Source organism: Gastrolobium bilobum, unplaced genomic scaffold, assembly GCF_033153095.1.
Source record: "Gastrolobium bilobum isolate Gb01-03AN ecotype WA unplaced genomic scaffold, APGP_CSIRO_Gbil_v1 utg24763, whole genome shotgun sequence".
Lineage (NCBI taxonomy): Eukaryota > Viridiplantae > Streptophyta > Magnoliopsida > Fabales > Fabaceae > Gastrolobium > Gastrolobium bilobum.
In genome coordinates this window covers 240080-251307 of record NW_026898295.1, presented here as the reverse complement: position 1 = coordinate 251307, position 11228 = coordinate 240080, and positions in this window count along the sequence as shown.

Genomic DNA, 11228 nt, shown 5'->3' with positions numbered 1-11228 from the left:
AGCAAAGCCAAAATTCGCAATGAAGGAGCGGGTCTTCCTAATCTGATGGCAGTTGTACATGTCTACCTTAAAAAACGAACCACCATGATGGAGGGAAAACTATACTAGGTCGAAGCAACGAGTCTTTTTTGTCATTTCACAACACTCTTAATCTCTTATCCTATTCTATTATTATGATAAATTTGGATATTCTCACGTAAAAAAGTATCATATTATTTGATTACAATCATTTATGATCATAAGAGAAAGAAAAATATATAATTTCTAAATAATTCATTCTGATAAAATAACATGAATATGTATCACTTTTCCGTACTAAGAATCTAAATCCTACTATGTTTGGCTTATAACGTGTTCATTTATTCTTAGTACAAGTTACAAGGTTGCCAAATGGCACAATCGCACTACGTGCGGACACGTGTCTCTGTTTCCGAGTTAAGGTCACGACTCACGACTAAGCAATTTTAGTAGCACCGATACCGATACGGAACACGTGACACGATACGACATGATACTTCGACACATTAATTCTAAAAAATGTTAGATTTCGATACGTTAGGACACGTTTTGATATTAAATAATATTTTTGATTTATGTAGTGTATATTATATTTAATATTCAATAATTTAACAAAAAAATGAAACTAAACTTATAATATTAATCAATTTTGCAAAGAAACATAAGATATCCCAAATATTTATATTAAACTCAATAAAATAGTAGTCGTAATCCAACGAATTTAATAGTTGTAACTAAAAACTCAATGTAACACAACATTTTAATCTTTTTTTGAATTTCTATAACGCGTGTTGGAGTGTCGGGAAGTGTCGAGGAGTGTCGGACACGACACGTCAGGGTTTTTGAAGTGTCGGTGCTTCATAGCTCATGATCAGGTAGTAGCTATCGATAATCACACGAGTGAGAGTACTTCAAGAAGAAATATCGGCAACATTTTTTTAAATATTTTTGTTATTAAATGAAGTTTATGTAGATCTTATTAAATAGTTTGATTTTATTTTTAATTCAATAAAAATTATTTAATAATAAATAATATATATTTCCAAATATCAAAATAGTATTGTTAATATTTTTTAAAGTAATAACACTACCACATTATGTTGGTATCCTCGAAAATTGGAAATAACTGTTTTTTTCACCCAAAAAAGAAGAAGGAAATAACTGTTTTATTGTAGTATAATTTTTAAAAGAAGAATTATATAAATACACATCTAAGTTAGATTTTGTGGTAAAGATAAAATCAAAAGGGAACCAAATAGGAAAAAAAAATTGTATTCTATCTTTTTTATAGTTTGGAAATTTTATTTCCTAATATTATTGTGGGCTTTATATTTTATTTTTAATTATATCATGTTATTTAATTTATTGAATAGATTAAGTGATCAAAATAAAATAAAATAAAACAAATGGACTCCTGAATTGGTATGAGTTATATGAGTGGATATTCATATTGGTCTAATTTTGTATAATGAGAGCTTAATGGACCCAATAATAGATAAATTAGGTTATAGTTATAGTCCCAATACATTAAACAATTAGCAATTTTTTCTTCTACATCTAACAGAATCTCAATCAAGAATGTGTGATTTGGATAAGAAAGATTAAGAATCCCAATCCCATATGAGGATAAAGAACACAAATTGAATTCCATGGATATGAGTAGTGGCGGACCCAGTATATTTACTTTATGTCTGCACATTTAGGCAGAGGGTTCGGGGGCACTGCCCTCAATTTTTTTTTTAAGATCATGATCATAATCTAATTTTTGCTTCCACTTCAAAAATAAAGCTTTGGTGAATCAACCAAAGTTTTAAGGAAATAATAGATAACGATAATTAAAAAATAAATAAACACCACAAAAGACATTTGTAAAATATAGTATAATTGTAGGAGTTAATCGATCAAAAATCCACCTTTGTCGATATTTATTTGATCCAAAGTTGACCACTTTTGTTTCACAAAAAAACGTGAGAAATCTCATGCGATTCTCCTCCATTTGATGAAGATTGAATTTTAGGAATGTTGATGTTTATTAAGATTTGGAACTAATAAGGTTTATAAAAACAAAAAACAAAACAATGGACTAGGGTTTAAGCTTTAAGCTTTTAATTGCAGGAGTTAGTTGGGTTGGACATATTTTTACCTTTTTCTACCTTTTTCTTTTAATCTTTCTTTTTCTTTTTCTTTTTCTTTTTTTACTTGACTTAAATCACCCGCCCCATGTGAATTCCCCCCCCCCCCCCAAATTTTGTGTCTGCAAAATTGCACCAACCTGTGTCCGCCATTGGATATGAGTATGGTTGCATTCGTTTATCTTTCTTGATGATCCAATATGGTATATACAAAGTTATAGGGTGACGATTTTAGTCAACAATTTTTATTGTTGGTCCCAACTAAACTCAAGAGCCGAATTGAGTTATTTAAAATTAATAAATTTAAATCAATAATAATTTTAACCAATAAAGAAAATAGCAAAAAGATAACACAAGTAAATACGTGTGAAAAACTCCAAAAGGAGGGGGAAAATCCACGACCCCAAATTTGGATACCTCTATCCAATTGGAAAAGAAATCCACTATTATGAGCCACGCTTAATTCAAAGTACAAGAATAAAACATATTTTATCATTGTATAAGAATTCAACCAAACCCACCTCTAGATTTAGATACCCAAATTTATACTAGTAAATTGCTCCCCACTTGTCAAACCCCTGACCATTGCTAAACACACTTTCAGCTTAACTCTAAGCCAAAAGTGTAAAACCTCAATTATCACTAGATAAATGCTCTCGTATTGCCTACTCTAGCAATAGCTAAAAGAAAATAAAAATAAAAATTAAGAGTTATCTTACAAACTTTTAATCAATAAGCAAATAGGAACTAATCAAATTTAAGTGGTGGACTTCATGAATCTGTTTATGCCTTGGTTTCCAAATAATTTTGAGTGCACCTTAAGAAGAAATACTCAAAACACGTGCAATGCGCTCTTTTTCTTGAATGTTCACCTATTGTAACATTAAAAAAATGAAAATAATAATTAAATAGTATTATAATAATAAAATAATATTATAATAATAAAATAATATAAAATTTAAAATATGGCAAGGAGGACGGCAATATGGAGGCACCCCCTACAAGTTTACAAAATTATTATTTTATTAAAATATTATTATTTAAAAAAATCAAAATTCTATATAAAAACCCCTCTTTTAGGAAGAGAAAGAGAGAGAAAGAAAATATTGTGAGAGAACCACATTTTCCTAGTTTCATTATTTTTTCACCTATTTATATACTTAAAGGTTGTATTTTGAAAGATATTTCTCTAAAAGTTGTGGAGGTGCTGTTATTCTGGCAAACTATTTTCTTATGGATTTCTTCTATATTTTGGTTTTATCTTCTAAATTTTGGTTTTATGGATTTGATGGATATGCTCATATTGGCTATAAAAATAATATTGAATAAGGACTATAGAACTAAATTTTTATTCCTTTGATACCAAATGAATATTTAACAAAATATATAATCTTTAACGAATAATTCTGATGTGAACTGACCCAAATGTAGATACAAGGTATGTTTTTGATGATAACAAAGTGACAACAACAAAAAGAGAAGAGCATTGATCAAGAGCAAAAAATATCAACTATATGTGGATATTGAAGACATATAATGTAGCCACACAAGAAGAGTAATGTCATATCAAAGTGGCAAGATCATTGGATCAAGAGCAACAAAGAATAATTAGAATAGTAACACTAAGATCAAAGACAACAAACTATGGATAACATCTAAGAGAAGCTCAATATCATAACCATGGTGAAAAATGATCAAATCCAACAAAGTGTCAAGTATTATTATATCCAACAAGTCAAAGCATCAAACTCAAGTAAAGATCCAAGCCACAAGACATGAAGCTAAGTCTAAAATCATATTTAGAATATATCTTTAGGACTTATAATATATGTGAGGGTATATGGTAGATTGCATTGTAATGCATGAGCTCAAAGTTTTTCTCAAAGTAAACGTGTTTTTCGAATTGCATAATTATAACATTTATATACTTGAAAGAAATTTGACAAAACTCATGAAAAAGATCATTGACATATTTTATAACTTCAAAACATATTTATCAAGTCAAGATCTTTCACACAAAAAATGGTTGGAAGCAAGCTAGAACACATTTGAACTTAGAATTTGTTGCATAATTTTGTTGCTGCTTTCCATACAATTTTTTGTATCCAATATGATAAATTTGGATCTTGTGCTATTCATAGAAGTTGTAGATATTTCTTTTATATTTCCAACAAGACAAAATTCACATCAATCCAACAAGAATAACTCAAGTTATGCCCAAAATACGAAATAGTGTTATTGTTGTCGAATTTCCAGCCCTCCAACAGGTTAGGAATCGATTCTCTGCATATGGGAATCAATTCCCAAACTAGAAAATTGATTACCACCATGTGAGAATCGATTCTCTCTTCCTGGAAAGGTTGGGAATCGATTCCCTAAGTATGGAAATTGATTCCCCCTGCAATATAAAGCCCATAACAGCTATAAATGGATAATTTTGAGAAAAATCACTATAAATACATTCTTTATGACCTTAAAACATTAAGATCACTATTCTTACACATCTTAAGGATGATTTGAGAGCTTCTACACTATCATTTGCATATTCTTTCATATCTTTCAAATATCAAACATATTTGAGCTCATATCTTGAAAATCCATATACCCATAGTGCTTCAAGTTGTATATCCACACTTTGAGAGTGTATGTTCATTTCCAAATATTTCCCTCCTCGTATTCTTGAGTTGAAAGGGTTATGAAACCCATTGTTTGAGAGGTATCCAAATACCTAAGTAAATTTAGAGTGAATTATAAGGTTGCCAAGTACCCATAACAGAATCCGAAGTCTTGGAGATTGTAAAGGTTTGTTAAGCACCCGTGAAGCTTGACCATTAGTGTAAGAGTTGATCGAGTGACTTCAGTCTAGATGTAGGTCACAAGTGGTAGTGACCGAACAAGGATATATTGTGTTTGCAATTCTTTAAACTCTAAACTCTTTATTTCTAGCACTTTAATTGCTTCTTTGATATCTTGTATGTGTTAGAATAAGTTCTATAATTGTGATATATTATATATTATGGATTGTTTGAATGTATTGATTAGCTTTCAACATATCAAAGTTTGCTTGAAATGATTATTTAGAAACTAGAAGGGGACTTTTGTGAAAATCTTGTAATACTCAATTCACCCCCCTTGAGTATGGAAGCCACATTCCTAACACCAAAGAAGTTAAGGATCACACGGTAATATTGTAACTTGTATGGGACGCCTTACTTGGCTTTGAGCTCGGCCACTCAGTAACCTTTTACATTCAGAAACCCTCAGAGGCTGGGTTTTAGTAGTTTTAGTTGAATATTACATGTTCTTTTTTATGTTTATTATTCCAGTTACTATTGAAATATAGATTTTGTTATCATGAACATGATTTGAGAGAATGATATTTTTCGTTAGAGTGGCCGAACTGGTTATAGTTTGAAAACCTCAATATTACTGAGATTTATCTCACGTGTGTTTATGTTTGTGCTAACATTTTCAGAAAGTAAACATGCCTAGTCTATGTTTGACGTTATCTCCTCACATGGGCCTCACACACTTTTATGTTTGTGTAGGAGATAGAATTTATTTCCTACAATATGATAAACATTAAACCTATTTTTTTGTAATACATTAAACCCTATTTTTACTATTGTGAATGAAGGAAAACCTTGACATAATTATTTGTTGTTATTTGTCGTTATATAAAATTAATGAGTCATTTTTTTTATTTTATCTTTGGTATTGTTAAATCAAAGAAAAATTAGTCAAGTAATATACATTCATAGTTAAATGTGTTTTTATAATTAAAACTTTTTTTAAAAAATAATTCTTATAATATAACCTCAAGTAATAAATAAAAATGGTGGAGAGAGTTAAAAAATTGCAATCATTATATTTTTTAAAAATATATTTAAATTTCATAAAATAAAAAATAATATAAAATAGCTTTATTTTTTTATGTAAAAAAATTATAATTACCTAAAAGTTAACGGGGAATTCTCAATATAAAATACATGATTGATGGCTCACAAAGAAAAACAAAATACATGATTTATTGTGAGAGAAAAAAAAAAAAAAACATAATTGATAGCATTGGTTTTGCTATCCATTCCCGTTTGCAAAACTCACAGCTTGAATGAAGATAGCAACTTTTGTCCCTTGTTGGTTTGCCAAGTCAAACGCTACCAAAATTCAAAGACAGATACAAAGCAGTGGTAGCATGATAATTGATTGGCTAAGTTTAAGGATTATTTATTTATTTATTTATTTTTCGATTAATTTAGTTTGTGTGTCATCAATTTCAATATTAAAAATTATTTTTTAATATTAAAAAAAGATTTTTTTTTCATTTTCAGAATTTAAATTCAAATTATTATTTTTTGGTAAACAAATTCAATTTTATTTAAAGGAACAAGCTCCTCATTTCTTTCAAGTCATAATTGTAAATTTAAAAATTACATTCTTAAAAATATCATCAATAGAAATTATATTTTAGATGAATTTAAAAATATATTTAATTAACAATTAATATTAAAAGTAAATTTTATCTAGCTCGCAACAAAAGTTTAGATGATAATAAAAAGGAATATGTGGAAAAAAAAATTAAAAAAAGGTTAATGAAACAAGTTAAATGCAATTTTAATTCTTATGTTTTGAAAAAAATAACATACTCATTACTCATAATATGAATAAAAACTACGCAAAACATAACAACGTCATTTGTATGAGAATTAATAACGTTTATCGTACCAACAAAGCCTAGCACAGTTGATAGATAGTCATATGTATAAAAAAGACTTTATTGAGAGAGGTTTACTCACTTAATGTGATCTCTTGGCTCGAGAGGATTAGCCTTCGACTGTCGACCGGAAGATACATTGAAAAATCAAAAATAAAATAAAATAACGTTTATTATTATATGGGAAAGATTATATTTATAAACTTTTTGCTTATAAACTACCCTATGTCTGACCGATAATACACTCTTGAGTAGAGTATTACCGGTCAGACATAGTGTAGTTTGTAAGTTTGTTAAAAAAATAATTTGTTAATATAACCCTACTCTTATTATATTTTTCAAACTTGTACTGAACATGAAATGTTATATTTCAAAGTTCATTTTCTTCTTGAATATCTTGATAATCATTAATACAAATACATGTTAAAATGATATGCATAATTTAATCCGAATAATAATAATAATAATAATATTATATATATAAATTTTTTGTTTACAAAATCTTATAAACTATATTAAGTATGACCGGTCATACTTCAATCAAGAGTGTATGACTGGTCATACTTAGTATAATTTATAAAAAAAATTTGTAAACGGATCATTCCCCTAATAATAATAATAATAATAATTATTATTGCATAAAAATACACACGAATAACCGGTACAACAGTAAAAATGTATCCATTAATTCTTTCGACAAAAGGAAAAGAAGGAGATAAATTTAATATTACTTGATCTAAACATATTAGGGTAGAGATTCAAAGCTTTGTCTCTCACTCCATCTCCATTGTTTTCAAATCTTTTTTTTCATTTTTCTCTTCTTTCAAAGAACTATGATCTATCATGTGAATTTGGAGGAGGGCCTTCTTATAAATCCCTAGGTGACCTTCTTAAGGGATCCAAGGAAAATAGATGGGAGATAGATAATTTTTTTAAAAAAAGAAAAGAGGGTAAACAAATGTTTTATGTCAACTAAGGGTCTGTTTGGATGAGCTTTTTTTTCTTCAAAAGCTGTTTTTTCTCAAGAAAAAAAGCACTTCTCGTTTTTAGTTCGTTTGGATGTCTGCTTTTAAAAAAAGGAGAAGTCACAAAAAAAGCCAAAAACTTACTTTTTCAAAAGCTAAAATTTTAATAGCTGGGCAACTTTTATCAGCATTCCTATTTGACCATGTTTGGTACATGGTTTCAACAAATTTTGCTAGCAAATTGGTTTCCCCAGCCATTATGATTCTTTTGTAAAAATTGATCAAAAATACTGTTTTAAAAACCCACATGGAGGGTAGTATTTGGGATTTAGATGGGGAAGGGGAAAAAGAGCTATATGCTGGAGACAATAATGACCTTGTATATATTGTTGAAAGTGGAGTCTCTGTTTTATTTTCTTCTTCATCATTTTGATTGATTTTGTTCTTCCATTTAAGTACCCAATTACTCTTTAACATTGAAAACAAAAAACAAAAAACAAAAAAAAAAACTGATTTTGTTTTACCTTGTCGTTTTCAATTCTGTTGAAGAATGAGAAATGAATTGGGTTGCTTTTGGTGATTAAAATTATAATTTAAATATTATATATATAAGATTCAAGGGTTGTTTTGGTAATTTAACTCTATTTCCTCATCTATATTTTATCTCACACCAAACATAAACTTTATAAATCTTACCTAATTTGCCCAGTAAATTTTTTTCCAACCAAACAACTTTTTTTACATTTTTCTATCAAACTCACTTTCTAACTATTTTCCTATCAATTATATTTCCCTGGTATTAAAAAAATTTCTCCTCAACTAAACGCCCCCTAGGTGACCTTCTTAAGGGTCCAAGGAAAACAGATGGGAGATAGATAATTTTTTTAAAAAAAGAAAAGAGGGTAAACAAATGTTTTATGTCAACTAAGGGTCCGTTTGGATGAGCTTTTTTTTTCTTCAAAAGCTATTTTTTTCAAGAAAAAAAGCACTTCTCGTTTTTAGTTCGTTTGGATGTCTGCTTTTAAAAAAATGAGAAGTCACAAAAAAAGCCAACAACCTACTTTTTCAAAAGCTAAAATTTTAACTTCTAAGAAGCAAAAGTCAAAAACCAAATATTTTTTTCAAAAACTAAATATTTTTATAAAAATATAAATAGTTTTAACTTTTATAAAAAGTACTTTTAAAATAAGGAAGTGATAAAAGTTATTTCTTTTTAAAGCTGAAAGAAACTACCTCTAAACCTTGTTACTCTCTTTCTTTACTAGGGGTTTTGTTGTGTCCTTTTAATGAGCTCGACGGGCTTTAAGTGTCTTTTTAAGCCCAATAGACATATTGGAATAAGGCTTCAGCAAGCTGCCCAGAAACATTTTGGGCCGAATAATTTACAATTATTCAATTACTTTCGTCGCTCATATTAACTATTATTAATTACATACAAATAAAATAAAATGTATGATTATATGCTCTTGTCACTTAAAATGTTTTTTTTTTCATAAAAATTCTGTTGCCTTCACATTTTTTTAATACTTATTAACATGCATTACTTCGATACACTAAAACCAAATTAATGTACGGGTATAAATAATTCAAAAAGTAACCAGCGCTGTAGGCAAAAGTTGTCGGAAAAAGACCCAGGTAGTTATGGCTTTTTTACCCTTATAACCCTTTATTAATAATTAATTACCAAATTGACCTTCATTATAAACTATTTCAAAAATTTAACCTCCCAACAAAACATAACACCAATCTGCCCCTGTCTGACCGTTGACCACCAAGCCTACCCGGGTATTTTTTGAAAATTCATGCCTACCCGGGTAGGGAAGGGTGTACCCGGGTATATTTCTTGACATCTGAAAAATTGCTTGAATTATTTACCCGGGTAGGAAGGGGTGTACCCAGGTAAATCTCGATCCCAAAAAGCATATCTTACAAGCCACTTCAAGCACAACCACTCCTCCTCACAACTTGTCCATCACAGCCAGAATTTGCCAAATAATAATCCTTCGATGCAACAGATTTCGAACAAGGAACCATTTCATCTGCTGCTCTTAACTGCTCCCCCGAACACAAGCACTTCATTATCTTCTGCAATCTCCTCCCCTGCTTAACCTTACTCCTCCCCATGCTTTCTCTCTTCACTCAAACCTCTCCGCCATACCACTGCCATACGTTAAATTTAAACCACAATCATCACCACACAAAAAAAAGACGCTTCTATGCAATTGATTATTCATATTTGTATTTGATCATGTGTGATATCTGTCTCCTCATAGTAAGCGTGAATAGTACTACCCAGTAGAAGAGAAGTATTGGCCAGAACACTGGAACATCAAACCCACTAAAGAAAGTCATCACAAATGCAATGCAAAATGCCTTTGTGATAGAACCTGCACAGAAAGGAAAATTAAGCACAGCTTTAATAAAAGCAACCGTCTGCATGTCAAAACAATTCTAAAGGTGTTCTCAGAACTTATATGGATTGAGCAACGAAGTTCTGAGATTTTGTTATTTACTCGGGTACACCCCTCTGTACCCAGGTAAATAATTCAAACATTTTTTTAGATTCAAGAAATATACCCGGATAGGAAGGAGTGTACCCGGGTAGGTAAAAAATTTCAAAATATACCCGGGTAGGTAGGGGTGTACCCGGGTAGGCTTCATGGTCAACGGTCAAACAGGGGCAGATTGATGTTATGTTTTCTGAAGAGGTTAAATTTTTGAAATAGTTTATAAATAGGGTCAATTTGGTAATTAATTATTTAAAAAAAGCTATAATGGTCAAAAAGCATAGTTGTATTGTATCAAAAAAGAAAAAGAAAGACCCAGGTAATGTTCAAGAAAGCGGTTGGAATGAGTTTTTTATTTTATTTTGTGTGTGTTTTAGTGTAACTTTTGAAAGTAAGAGAGTAAAGGTTAGAAAAAACAATTTTAAATTATGATTTATTTGAAAGCCAATCTTTATTAGTTATTACCTTGTTGATATCAACTAGCTTAAATTATATATATATATTTTTCAAGGTTATACAGATGAAATTAACAGCATCGCTTTATTGAATACACCTCTTAAACTTATTTATTAGATCATGATTTGAAGAAAGGAGTTTGTTGCATTATAGTCATTAATAGCTATACAAATTCAAGTGTTAGTGGATTAATAACACTTTATATTTTTTAATCTTAATATAGAAAATCATAACTATACAAAGGTAAAAATAAATATAAAATATAAAATATGAAGAATCATAACCATATAAAGATGAAAATAAATATAACCGTTGAATCAACATAATCGATTTAACGGTGAAATTGATTGATAATAACATTGATAGTAACACTAATTAGTTGTTACAATATCCTATAAGTTTTATTTTGTTAATTTAATTTAAAAATAACTCTTAG